We start from the raw sequence: 14,722 nt of genomic DNA on the forward strand, positions 1-14,722 counted from the left end.
TGTTTCCTAATGAGAGATCCCAGTGGAAGCATGTAAAGTGAAAACAGTAAAGGTCCCAGTACTGAGCCCTGCGGGACACCATATTCAACTTCTGTGTATAATGATGGAGTACTGTCTGCACATTTCTGTACATACTGGAATCGATTTGATAAATAAGAACTGAACCAAGCGAGCACGGGGCCTGTAAGCCCAACATCGCTTTCTAGCCTGTGCAGTAAAATAGAATGGTCAATGGTGTCAAACGCTGCACTTAAGTCCAACAACATAATTACAGTGGAATTTCCTTCATCAGAGGATATCAGAATGTCATTTACAACCCGTGTTAGTGCCGTTTCTGTACTATGACCAGTGCGAAAGCCAGACTGGAATTTCTCAAATAAATTGTAATGCGTAAGGTGTGACTGAAGCTGACTGGCGACTACTTTCTCTAGTATCCCTAGTGGAATTACCGGTTTTTATTAAAATGGTTATCCACCTTTACTGTCTAGTCACCCTAGTTGTCCAAGACCTGGAACATCATAACTAAAAAAATGGGACGTGTCCGGATGGACGAAAAATGGTTTTCAAATTTGGAGTCAGCAAGTGAGACCTGTTAATGTAAAGGTGAAAGACTCCCAGTAGCAAAATGCTTGTTAACCAGTGTTTATTAATAGTATACATATTGCTTTTCTAGGCCCAAAACACTAAGGCGTAACAAGAAAAATTGAATAAAAAGTATAAACTAAGCAGTAAATAACAAACTGAGAACACATTATGTAACATATGGTAATACAAGGGGACGTCAAAAGTAATGGCGAATTAAAAGCGATGCAGTCGCTGCAACTGATTGACGCTGACACACATAATGTAAAGGTGAAAGACTCCCAGTAGCAAACTGCTTGTATTGTTGTGTTATCAATACCTGCATTTCGGGGGTTTACACTAATTCAGACTTTTAAAAATATTTTGCTGGCCTTCCATTGACCATCAAACACCTCACCACTAGTGGACATGTGGTGTGCAGATCAAATCATGCCATGTAGGTCATCTACGTGCTGAGTCCGTGTTATTGTGGCGGGTCCATTTCTCATCACGACTGTGTCGTTTTTTCGATTTACGTAGTTCCTTTGCCAGTATTTTTTCCTAAAACAGCAAATAGCCGTGAAGCTTTCACTTTACTTAGAATTTAAATCTCTGAGGGTGGACTTTGTCAGATGATGATGATGATGTCAGAACGTATCACAATAATCTGATGCCAACTGAGACAGACCTGGCACCAGCAATCCATTGTTTTGACTGTGCGTGACCTTACTTGTCTCGTTAGTAATTAATTTAAGAGGGGCAGACATTACTAGTTAGGTAAATTCATGCTTATGCCAGAGAACCCTGCACACATACTGTATATAAAAACTGTGATATGGCCTCATCAGAATTTTCATGAGCCAGGCATTTGAGATGGAGGAGTGCGCCTCTCGAGAGGGCACAATGGGGATGAGTTACGCTGAAGCACATGTACTAACCTCTTCACTAATCTTTACTTTTCTCTACCTTCTTTTCCAATGTTCTGTGGTGGTATTTTGCACCATCACCACCGCTATCACCTGATCAAAGTCCTGTGCGGCCATCTATGATGCTGGAATGAAGGCAGGTGACCCATGCAGTTAATGAGACCCATTGCATTGAATCCTCTCACACAAAGTCTGGAAACAATGAGGAACGACTGAAGAACATTTATGTGAGGTAGAATGTCCAGTGGACATGTACAGTATAGCACCTCACTGGGACTGAGACTGCCAAGCCAGAAGTTTTCTTTCATTTTAATTGTATTGCTTTATAGTCATTCTGGTGTGTGTTCAGACCAAAGTGTATCTATAGTGACGTGTGAGTTGCTGTCTTGCACCCCAAAGATGAGGCTGAGTCTCAGTACTTTAGCAAAACTGTATTTATTTAATTAAACACAGATACAGCAGACAGGCAGGGTCAACCTGGCCAAGTTGTAATGTTCCCTGCATCACCCATCGGGCGCATGGCAGCGGTCAACTTGTAGTTGTTTCTGTGGCACTGCAAACCTGTAGTTGCCTTTGCGATAGACAAGCAACCCTCTACAGACATGGCAGTCAGTCACACTTCTGCATGTCATACCATTAGGGAGGCTCTCAAAAGAGTTCAGAAGTCTCACTATATATATATATATATACTGCTCAAAATAATTAAAGGAACACTTTTTAATCAGAGTATAGCATAAAGTCAATGAAACTTATGGGATATTAATCTGGTCAGTTAAGTAGCAGAGGGGTTGTTAATCAGTTTCAGCTGCTGTGGTGTTAATGAAATTAACAACAGATGCACTAGAGGGGCAACAATGAGATGACCCCCAAAACAGGAATGGTTTAACAGGTGGAGGCCACTGACATTTTTCCCTCCTCATCTTTTCTGACTGTTTCTTCACTAGTTTTGCATTTGGCTACAGTCAGTGTCACTACTGGTAGCATGAGGCGATACCTGGACCCTACAGAGGTTGCACAGGTAGTCCAACTTCTCCAGGATGGCACATCAATACGTGTCATTGCCAGAAGGTTTGCTGTGTCTCCCTGCACAGTCTCAAGGGCATGGAGGAGATTCTAGGAGACAAGCAGTTACTCTAGGAGAGCTGGAGAGGGCCATAGAAGGTCCATAACCCATCAGCAGGACCAGTATCTGCTCCTTTGGGCAAGGAGGAACAGGATGAGCACTGCCAGAGCCCTACAAAATGACCTCCAGCAGGCCACTGGTGTGAATGTCTCTGACCAAACAACCAGAAAGACTTCATGAGGGTGACCCAAGGGCCCCATGTCCTCTAATGGGCCCTGAGCTCACTGCCCAGCAGCATGCAGCTCGATTGGCATTCGCCATAGAATACCAGAATTGGCAGATGCACCACTGGTGCCCTGTGCTTTTACAGATGAGAGCAGGTTCACCCTGAGCACGTGACAGAAGTGAAAGGGTCTGGAGAAGCCATGGAGAACATTATGCTGCCTGTAACATCATTCAGCATGAGCAGTTTGGTGGTGGGTTAATGATTGTCTGGGGAGGCATATCCATGGAGGGTCACACAGACCGCTACAGGCTTGACAAAGGCACCTTTGCTGCCATTAGGTATCAGGATGAAATCCTTGGACCCATTGTCAGACCCTATGCTGGTACAGTGGCTCCTGGTGCACGACAATTCCTGGCCTCATGTGGTGAGAGTATGCAGGCAGTTCCTGGAGGATGAAGGAATTGATACCATTGACTGGCCACCACACTTTCCTGACCTAAATCAATAGAACACCCCTGGGACATTATGTTTAGGTCCATCCAATGCCACCAGGTTGCACCTCAGACTATCCAGGAGCTCAGTGATGCCCTGGTCCAGATCTGGGAGGAGATCCCCCACAACACCATCTGTCATCTCATTAGAAGCATGCACCGATGTTGTCAGGCATGTATACAAGAACACAGGGGCCATACAAAGTGCTGCGTACAATTTGGAGTTGCTGCAATTAAATTTTGGCAAAATGGACTAGCCTGCCACATCATTTTTCACTCTGATTTTTGGGGCGTCTTTGAATTCAGGGCTCTGTAGGTTGATCATTTTCATTTCCATCAAACGATGTGGCATCCTTTCGCTCCTAACACATTACCCAGTCTATATCAGTATAGATATCCAGGAGGATTTCTTTTTCCCATTGAGATCTGATGTGTTTTCAAAGTGTTCCTTTAAATTTTTTGAGCAGTTTATATACACTCACCTAAAGGATTATTAGGAACACCTGTTCAATTTCTCATTAATGCAATTATCTAATCAACCAATCACATGGCAGTTGCCTCAATGCATTTAGGGGTGTGGTCCTGGTCAATACAATCTCCTGAACTCCAAACTGAATGTCAGAATGGCAAAGAAAGGTGATTTAAGCAATTTGGAGCGTGGCATGGTTGTTGGTGCCAGACGGGCCAGTCTGAGTATTTCACAATCTGCTCAGTTACTGGGATTTTCACGCACAACCATTTCTAGGGTTTACAAAGAATGGTGTGAAAAGGGAAAAACATCCAGTATGCGGCAGTCCTGTGGGTGAAAATGCCTTGTTGATGCTAGAGGTCAGAGGAGAATGAATGGGCCGACTGATTCAAGCTGATAGAAGAGCAACTTTGACTGAAATAACCACTCGTTACAACCGAGGTATGCAGCAAAGCATTTGTGAAGCCACAACACGCACAACCTTGAGGCGGATGGGCTACAACAGCAGAAGACCCCACCGGGTACCACTCATCTCCACTACAAATAGGAAAAAGAGGCTACAATTTGCACGAGCTCACCAAAATTGGACAGTTGAAGACTGGAAAAATGTTGCCTGGTCTGATGAGTCTTGATTTCTGTTGAGACATTTAAATGGTGGAGTCAGAATTTGGCGTAAACAGAATGAGAACATGGATCCATCATGCCTTGTTACCACTGTGCAGGCTGGTGGTGGTGGTGTAATGGTGTGGGGGATGTTTTCTTGGCACACTTTAGGCCCCTTAGTGCCAAGTGGGCATCGTTTAAATGCCACGGGCTACCTGAGCATTGTTTCTGACCATGTCCATCCCTTCATGACCACCATGTACCCATCCTCTGGCTACTTCCAGCAGGATAATGCACCATGTCACAAAGCTCGAATCATTTCAGATTGGTTTCTTGAACATGACAATGAGTTCACTGTACTAAAATGGCCCCCACAGTCACCAGATCTCAACCCAATAGAGCATCTTTGGGATGTGGTTGACCGGGAGCTCCGTGCCCTGGATGTGCGTCCCACAAATCTCCATCAACTGCAAGATGCTATCCTATCAATATAGGCCAACATTTCTAAAGAATGCTTTCAGCACCTTGTTGAATCAATGCCACGTAGAATTAAGGCAGTTCTGAAGGTCAAACACCGTATTAGTATGGTGGTCCTAATAATCCTTTAGGTGAATGTATATACTGTATATATATATATATATATTATTGTGTGGCAGGGGCTCTTGCCCGGCTGGGATGATACTGGGTGGACTGTGGGATCAAGAGTGGCAAGAGCATTACCTCCTCTGGGAAGCTAGATGGCAATCCCCCTGGGTTAAAGCGGTGCTATATACTATATACTAGCGACTAGCGACTTGGAGCCCGATCAAATCGGGCTACAAATTCTACGTTTGTGAAATCCATACTTTCTCTGCAAAGAATTATTTGTTTATTTAAGTCCTTGAAATGATTTTGTTATCATGGCACTGATTTGTGCTCTAAATAGACCTTTTCGGCCGATGTAATGGAGAGCTTCCTGTTTAAACGGGCCTGCAAGACGTGAACTCAGCTCTTCGGCGCGCCTCTTTTGATTTTTTCCAGCAAACAAATTTTCAAAACAAACCATATTTTACGACTCTAATCAGAGTCGGAGTAATAATTATGTTGCCGTGGTCATTTTAGATCTGAGATTGGCTAAAATTTAAACAATGACCATTCTTAATATCCAATCGTCATTACTCAGTTTGCCAATAGATGTCAGAAGGACGGATGCCAAAACCAAACTGGCCAAAGATAGATTTCGACATACCAAGCAAATGGAGATACGTTCCAAATTACTTACGGTTCCGGAGCTGTCGAAGGGTTTAAGTCAGTCGACGATGTTAGTCCTGGAAAGTACGCCCCACCAAACCAACGCTCCAAAAACCAACTGAACTTACTTTTATCTGCTCGAACCAACACCGACTTACTATACTCGGCGTCACTGAAGCATTCGAACATTCTTAGCCAATCATCCAATACAGCGTCCGCGTTTGCCATGTGATGTTCGAACTACAGAGTCCCATTGCATGGTTCTAACTTGTATCGAGTCGAGGTATTGACGCGAACACCATACATATGGATACTATCAAATTACTGTATATATAAGGATATATATATATATATAGTATGCAGCGCTTGTCAAATAATCCAAAGAGTACACAAGACATCCATCCATCCATCCATCCATCCATCCATCTTCTAACCCGCTGAATCCGAATAGGGTCACGGGGGTCTGCTGGAGCCAATCCCAGCCAACACAGGGCACAAGGCAGGAACCAATCCTGGGCAGGGTGCCAACCCACCGCAGGACACACACAAACACACACTAGGGCCAATTTTAGAATCGCCAATCCACCTAACCTGCATGTCTTTGGATTGCGGGAGGAAACCGGAGCGCCCGGAGGAAACCCACGAGACACGGGAGAACATGCAAACTCCACGCAGGGAGGACCCGGGAAGCGAACCCGGGTCTCCTAACTGCGAGGCAGCAGCGCTACCACTGCGCCACCGTGCCGCCCGTACACAAGACATGTTTTACCCTAATTGAGGTTCATCAGGTGTACACATCTTTACTTCTTCAGGTATCGTACTGCTGTGGCTGGTTTGCTTACTTGACAGGGTGGAGATCGGAGTATTACAACCATAGTTCTGATCACAAACTGATTATCCAGGCGCTGATGTCCAAGTTTTAATTAGCAAAAGTGTGTACAGCTGATATGCCCCAAATAGGGTGAAACATGTCTCGTGTACTCTTTGGTTTATTTGACATATACTGTATAGTATGTCTATAAATTCTTCTTGCAACTGACAGGGTGTGGAGAATGTTTGCCGGCTGGCTGACCAACCACAAGCGTTACCTAATAGATGATCACTTAAATAATCAGATTTATATTATATGTATTTATATATATATATATATATATATATATATATATATATATATATATATACAGTATATATATATATATATATATATATATATATATACATATATACTAGGGGGTTCGCCCCCTGCTCGCTTTGCTCACAAACCCCTCCGGCCAGCGCTATGCATCTCTACTGCTCATGTTGTGAAGTGGGGGGCTGACCGCACCCCATGGAGATGCCGTCACTCCTCCGAAACCCCCTTTTAAATGGTGATACAATGGGAAACAAATACAGGTTTTTTTTACCTCTTCTTGGCTTGATCAGCAGCTGCTGCCATGCCACGTGATCTGCATCTCAAGTGGCGCTCTGGTTTTAAAATAAGCCTGATTTAAAGCGTGACAAAAATGTGACATAAAAACGTCACATAAAATCATTGCACTTTCAGGCTTAGGATTTTATAGAGAGTAGATATATATATATATATATATATATATATATACAGTGTATATATATATATATATATATATATATATATATATATATATATATAAAGGTTTCTAAACTCTTTTGGGATGACACGCCGAAGAGTTTCGAGGCGTGATCGCTGCATCTATGGAAGACAGCAGCTAAAGCAATCAATCGCGGTCGCTCTATAAGCATGTCAGGGTGAATTGCAGGGGTCTTGAAAAAGAAAGAAGGGCCAACACTGCAAATATTTACTCTGCATAAACTTCATGTCATTGTCAATAAAAGCCTTTGAAAATTCTGAGCTGCTTGTCATTCTACTTCAGTATCCCATAGAAACTTCTGACCAAAAGATCTAAAAACCCTGAAGCAGCAAACTTTGTGAAAACCAACACTTGGCTCATTCTCATCATTCTCTCAAGACTTACAGGAAAATGTGCCAATTATTATTATTACATCAACAAGCAGTGACTTCCTTGGAATTTTTTATCAAGTTATTCTGGACCATTTGGCAAATTTCTCTTTTTTTTCTTTTTATTACCATGTTTATTTTAACTTTACCTGTTTGTTTTCTGGTACAAATCTTCTAATCGATATTTAACCCACTTCCTATTGCCCAAATGACTTGACATTTTGCACACTTACTCTCTTCCGATGACAATACATGAATCGATAATCACTTTCACTAATTGATCAATTAATCCTTGTTAATTAAGAAATGAAATTTTCATATGAAGAATAGTTCAAGATTTCACCAATAGGTGGCTCTAGTAAATATATATATATATATATAAATACTTTTTAAAAACCTCATCACTCGTAAAATAAAAGGTGTGCGCTTTTATCTTACGAGTGATGTATTTTTGTATGAGAGACTTATTTTTTTACTTTTTTTTACATATATATATGTTTTTAACTTTTATTTAACAAAGTAGTTTCCCCGCATTCTTCTATCGGCCAGACCAGTTTAAATCCTGCCTTGAACCCAATTTTTCCAGTACAGACTTTTGCTCCCTGCTTCCTTGAATTTATACAATAAAGTGTTAACCAAAGAATCCCCATTACGCCTGTTAAAAAAAAATAACGTTTTCATGAGGTCTGATACATTTTTATAGCAGCTTTTCCTGTCCAACCTCATTATCATCCAGTGATTTCAGGGAAGCCCACTTGTAGACGTAAAGCAGTGAAATGTTTAAACCCATTAGGACTTAGTTCCTGTAATTTCTGTAGCCGCCATCAATTCAACTGACCTCTCTGAAATGACCTGCTGCTCGCCTTACCTTTTCACCCGCAGCTTCTGTCACACAAGACTAACGATCTGAACGTTCTTCACTTATTAAAAAGCCATGCAAAGGTTTCAGCAATTAAATTCTCCAATAAATTTGGGCAAAATGAGTTTTTTTTTTTCACATTTTCCTCAGGTTTCTTAGAGGACGACCGGCTCACACCACTCTCAGTCTGCTTTCTTTGTTTGCGTTAGGTTAGGTTGGGGTGCATGCACTGGAACAGCCCGTTACCACACCTCTCCACAGCTCAGGATTCCGGGTGGTAACCCCTTCACCCCCACCAGACAGACACGAGATCCAGTCCCACCCCAGTATGAAAATGACCATCTTTCTTGCCAAGCGTTATGTGGCCTGGTCCAGGCGCTTGGATCCTGCGAGCCGGGTCACCCTCTGGGAATCGCGCCACATAGCCGTAGTGCCATAACTTACGCTCCCTCACAATGCAGGTAATGTGCCTCATTCAGGACTCTGTGAGCAACATAAAGTCAAACCAGTGGTACCAAAGTGACCCAGTGACCTGACACGAAGACCGAACTCCTTCGGTACTCTGGTCTGCGTCACAGTGGTCATATTCAGAGCTGGACAGATCAGGCTCCCCTATCTTTGGCAACTCTTCTCAGGGCCTCTTGAGTTACTTACCTTCACTTCAAGGCCAACTGAGAGTTCAAGTTTGTCCATTTGTACCCTTGATTGTCTATCAGTGGACTGTGGTTGATGTTCTTAAAAAGTTACTCCAACTACACTCCTGATCTGACTCATCCCAGTCTAGAAAAGCAAATGTTTTACCTGCATGGGTTCTTTTACACTTATGAATTAAACCCATATAGCATCGGGCCTCTCTATCGGCTTCTTATGCCCCCAGTCTCAATTTTTTCATCACTGCCCAGGTCTTTTGATGAAATCTAGTTTCCCAACCTTTGTGGTGCCACTGTGTCCAAGACCAACCCATTTCCCTTCCATGCATTTAGTGTGATCATCTGAGTGGAAGTATTGGGGCAGTCCCCCTTTGCATGAATAGCGCATGATCGTCAAAAGCAGGGGGACGATCCCAGGTGATCACCAGAGCATTAGATTTATCCTCTTTGGTGAAACATGAGCGACCGTCAGTCGTCAGAGTGGTGTCACACATGTGCGCATGGGATGCAACTGGAGGGACCAAAAGAAGGTAATTCCACTCCAGGGGCAGAAAACCCTTCTCTTTGATCCCTGCGAACCAAACACAGGAAACTCTGCCTGATTCTGATGATGTGACTTCCGTTTTGTCCCCTAATGACGTCACTTCCACCGACCAGCTTTAAAAGACACCCAACCACCTCTTTGCAATCAGTTCTGTTGTGCACTCAATCTTCTGTGCAATCAAAAACCTCATTTAGTGACCTGAATCAAGGGGTGGCTGCCCCAAACCTCTTTAGGAGCCAATGTCTATCTATTTCACTCTCTCTCTCTCTCTCTCTCTCTCTCTCTCTCTCTATATATATATATATATATATATATATATATATATATACAGTATATTACATTCTAAATCTGAAACACAATCTGATTAATTGGATGGTTACTTACCAGGTAGCACTTGTGGGTGGTCAGCAAGTTGTCCTCTCAGTTGAAAGAAGCAGATCATGGATATGTGATACAGTAGCTGACAAATAATACAAAGAGGACACGACACATGTTTTGCCCTTATTGGGGCTCATCACGTGTAAACACTTTTGTGTATATATATTGTCACAGGCGGCTGGGGGTGGAGTCCAGCCGGGACGCCCGAGGGGACCGGAGGAGGGCTTGTGCCTCCTCCCAACCACGAGGGGGCGACTGCCTTGGTTTTGTTGGAAGCCCAACCCTGTAGGAGCCCGTGGCCACCGCCAGGCAGCGCCCCAGTGCCTGAAGTACCCTGGAGCCCAGCACTTCCACCACACCCGGAAGTGCTGGGGGGAAGAAGAATGGGGACACCCGCACTTCTGCCACATGGGGGCGTGTCCAAGGAGGAGTGCCGGGAAACAGCTGGAGCCCATCCGGGGTGGTATAAAAGGGGCCGCCTCCCTGCATTCGAGAGCGGAAGTCGAGTGGAAGAGGACGGAGCTGGAGAGAGGACTGGAGGCGGCCAGAAGAAAGGCACAAAGGACTGTGAGGCCTGGGGGATCGGTGCTGGAGGCACTGGGGTGTGCACTAACTTGTAAATATTGTACAGAATAAACGTGTGTTGGGTGAAACAACGATGTCCGTCTGTCTGTGTCCGGGTCCCGTTCCACAATATATATACAGTTCTTGGTATACATCCGCTTTGGAGTGAGTCCAACTTGGTATACATTCTGTTTGGACGTGAAAAATTTTGCTTGGTATACGACCTTTGTTTGGAATACGACTCGTTTGCTAGAACACCGCGTGCTACCCTTGTTTACTTCTCTCGAGACAAAGCCACGACTGCCCACAAGCGTTGGTACGCCAGGTGCTAGCATTCAGTGGACAACCCGCGCTATAACTCTCTGTGAATTTTCATGTGATTTTGTGTTTTGTCGCGTAGATTTGAATTAATTGTTGAAAAGTATGAAGGTGGCATGCGTCTCCGGGACATGGCTGCTGCATACCGTATGGCAAGAACAACGGTATCTATGGTTGTGAAAAACAAAGACGTTATTAAAAAGTAAAGTGAGGTTACATTTTCATTTATTTCATCTAATTGCTTTTGTATTTATGTACTTTAGTATTAAGCAGTGTTTGCATTATTTTATACAACCCCATCAATGTATAATATGCCAACAACAATAGAATTTTTTTTCATGGGAACGGATTAATCATTTTCCCTTTATTTCTTATGGGAAAAATTTGTTTGGTATACATCCTGTTTGATATAAATCATAGGATCTGGAACAGATTAAGGACGTATACTGAGGTACCTCTCTATATACAGTATATATATATATATATATATATATATATATATATATATATATATATATATATATATATATATATATATATATATATATATATATATATTATCACAAACTCCACAAAGAGCCATAGCAAGGTTTGGGGCAGCCACCTGTATATTTGGTTTACTGGCTGCAAATTGCACCTAAATGATAGCACTGATGTGCACAAAACTGAGTCCAAAACAGAACTGACGGAATAGGGAAAAGGTGAAGGCTTTTAAAGGGGAAGACAGGAAGTGAGGTCAAAGGGGTCGGGCTCATAAGGGTCTTCAGTCATAGGTTCGATCTCGGATGTGACATCACAGGGGCCAGAGCCGGCAAGGTCTTCTTCTATAGGCTCAGACCCGGAAGTGACGTCACCAGGGACAGGTTGAATCTCCCGTGGATGGTCTGCAGGAAAGGGAGAAAAAGAGTCAGTGCACTCTGCCACATCCCAGTATGATTCAGAATTGCCCTTACTCAGGCCCTTCAGCTACCTCCCATGCACACGTGTGTAACTATGTGTATATATATATATATATATATATATATATATATATATATATATATATATATATATATATATATATATATATATATATATATATATATATATATATATGTAGTGTATATACTGCTCAAAAAAATTAAAGGAACACTTTTTAATTCGAGTATAGTATGAAGTCAATGAAACTTCTGGGCTATTGATCTGCTCACTGAAGTAGCAGAGGGGCTTGTTCATCAGTTTCAGCTGCTTTGGTGCACTAGAGGGGGGGCAACAATGAGACGACCCCCAAAACAGGAATGAATGGGTTAACAGGTGCAGGGAGCCCACTGACATTTTTCCCTCCTCATCTGTTTTGTCACTCGTTTTGTATTTGGCTATGGTCAGTGTCACTACTGGTAGCATGATGCCATACCTGGACCCTTCAGAGATGGCACAGGTAGTCCAGTGGCATTGCCATAAGGTTTGCTGTGTCTCCCAGCACAGTCTCAAGGGCATGGAGGAGATTCCAGGAGATACAGTAGATAGGCACTTATTCTAGGAAAGCTGGACAGGGCTCCTCGTAGAAGGTCCTTAACCCATCAGCAGGACTGATGGTTATCTGCTCCTTTGGGCAAAGAGGAACAGGATGAGCACTGGCAGGGCCCTACAAAATGACCTCCAGCAGGCAGGCAGGCAGGCCACTTGTGTGAATGTCTCTGACCAAACAATCAGAAACAGACTTCATGAGGGTGGTCTGAGGGCCTGAAGTCCTCTAGTGGGCACCGTGAACATAGATTGACATAAAATACCAGAATTGGAAGGTCCACCACTGGTGCCCTGTGCTTTTCACAGATGAGAGCAGGTTCACCCTGAGAACATGTGACAGACGTTAAAGGGTCTGGAGAAGCCATGGAGAACGTTATGCTGCCTGTAATATCATTCAGCATGACCAGTTTGCTGGTGGGTCAGTGATGGTACATCTGGGGAGGCGTATCCATGGAGGGACACACAGACATCTACAGGATAGACAACAGCACCTTGACTGCCATTAGGTATCATGATGAAATCCTTGGACCCATTGTCAGAACCTATGCTGGTTCCTCTTGGTGCACGACAATGCCCGGCCTCATGTGGCAAGTGGATGAAGGAATTGATACCATTGACTGCCCCCACGCTCACTCGCCTGACCTCAATTCAATAGAACACTTCTGGTTGAGACATTATGTTTCAGTCCATCCGACGCCTCAGCCTGTCCAGGAGCTCAGTGATACCCTGGTCCAGATCTGGCAGAAGATCCCCCAGGACACCATCTGTCATCTCATTAGGACTTTGCCAGGCATCATACAAACTACTGAGTATGATTTGGAGTTGCCGCAATTAAATTTCGGTAAAATGGGCTCACCTGCCTGCCTGCTTGTCGCATCATTTATTCCCTTTGATTTTCAGGGTGTATTTGGATTCAGCCCTCTCTCTGTCGGTTGATCATTTTCATTTCCATCCTTTCATTCCTCACACATCACCATATCAGTCCATAGCAGCAGAGAGAGCCAGCAGGACTTTTTTCCATTGAGATCTGATGGGTTTTCAAAGTGTTGCTTTCATTTTTTTGAGCAGTTTATATATGTACTGCATAAATACACTCACCTAAAGGATTATTAGGAACGCCATACTAATGCGGTGTTTGACCTTCAGAACTGCCTTAATTCTACGTGGCATTGATTCAACAAGGTGCTGCTGAAAGCATTCTTTAGAAATGTTGGCCCATATTGATAGGATAGCATCTTGCAGTTGATGGAGATTTGTGGGACGCACATCCAGGGCACGAAGCTCCCGTTCCACCACATCCCAAAGATGCTCTATTGGGTTGAGATCTGGTGACTGTGGCGGCCATTTTAGTACAGTGAACTCATTGTCATGTTCAAGAAACCAATTTGAAATGATTCGAGCTTTGTGACATGGTGCATTATCCTGCTGGAAGTAGCCATCAGAGGATGGGTACATAGTGGTCATGAAGGGATGGATATGGTCATAAACAATGCTCAGGTAGCCCGTGGCATTTAAACAATGCCCAATTGGCACTAAGGGGCTTAAAGTGTGCCAAGAAAACAACCCCCACACCATTACACCACCACCACCAGCCTGCACAGTGGTAACAAGGCATGATGGATCCATGTTCTCATTTTATTTACCCCAAATTCTGACTCCACCATTTTAATGTCTCAACAGAAATCGAGACTCATCAGACCAGGCAACATTTTTCCAGTCTTCAACTGTCCAATTTTGGTGAGCTCGTGCAAATTTTAGCCTCTTTTTCCTATTTGTAGTGGAGATGAGTGGTACCCGGTGGGGTCTTCTGCTGTTGTAGCCCATCCGCCTCAAGGTTGTGCGTGTTGTGGCTTCACAAATGCTTTGCTGCATACCTCGGTTGTAACGCAGTGGTTATTTCAGTCAAAGTTGCTCTTCTATCAGCTTGGATCAGTCGGCCCATTCATTCTCCTCTGACCTCTAGCATCAACAAGGCATTTTCGCCCACAGGACTGCCGCATACTGGATGTTTTTCCCTTTTCACACCATTCTTTGTAAACCCTAGAAATGGTTGTGCGTGAAAATCCCAGTAACTGAGCAGATTGTGAAATACTCAGACCGGCCCGTCTGGCACCAACAACCATGCCACACTCCAAATTGCTTAAATCACCTTTCTTTGCCATTCTGACATTCAGTTTGGAGTTCAGGAGATTGTCTTGACCAGGACCACACCCCTAAATGCATTGAAGCAACTGCCATGTGATTGGTTGATTAGATAATTGCATTAATGAGAAATTGAACAGGTGTTCCTAATAATCCTTTAGGTGAGTGTATATAAACTGCTCAAAAAAATTAAAGGAACACTTTAAAAACACATCAG

The sequence above is a fragment of the Polypterus senegalus genome, chromosome 2 (genome assembly GCF_016835505.1).
Source record: "Polypterus senegalus isolate Bchr_013 chromosome 2, ASM1683550v1, whole genome shotgun sequence".
Lineage (NCBI taxonomy): Eukaryota > Metazoa > Chordata > Cladistia > Polypteriformes > Polypteridae > Polypterus > Polypterus senegalus.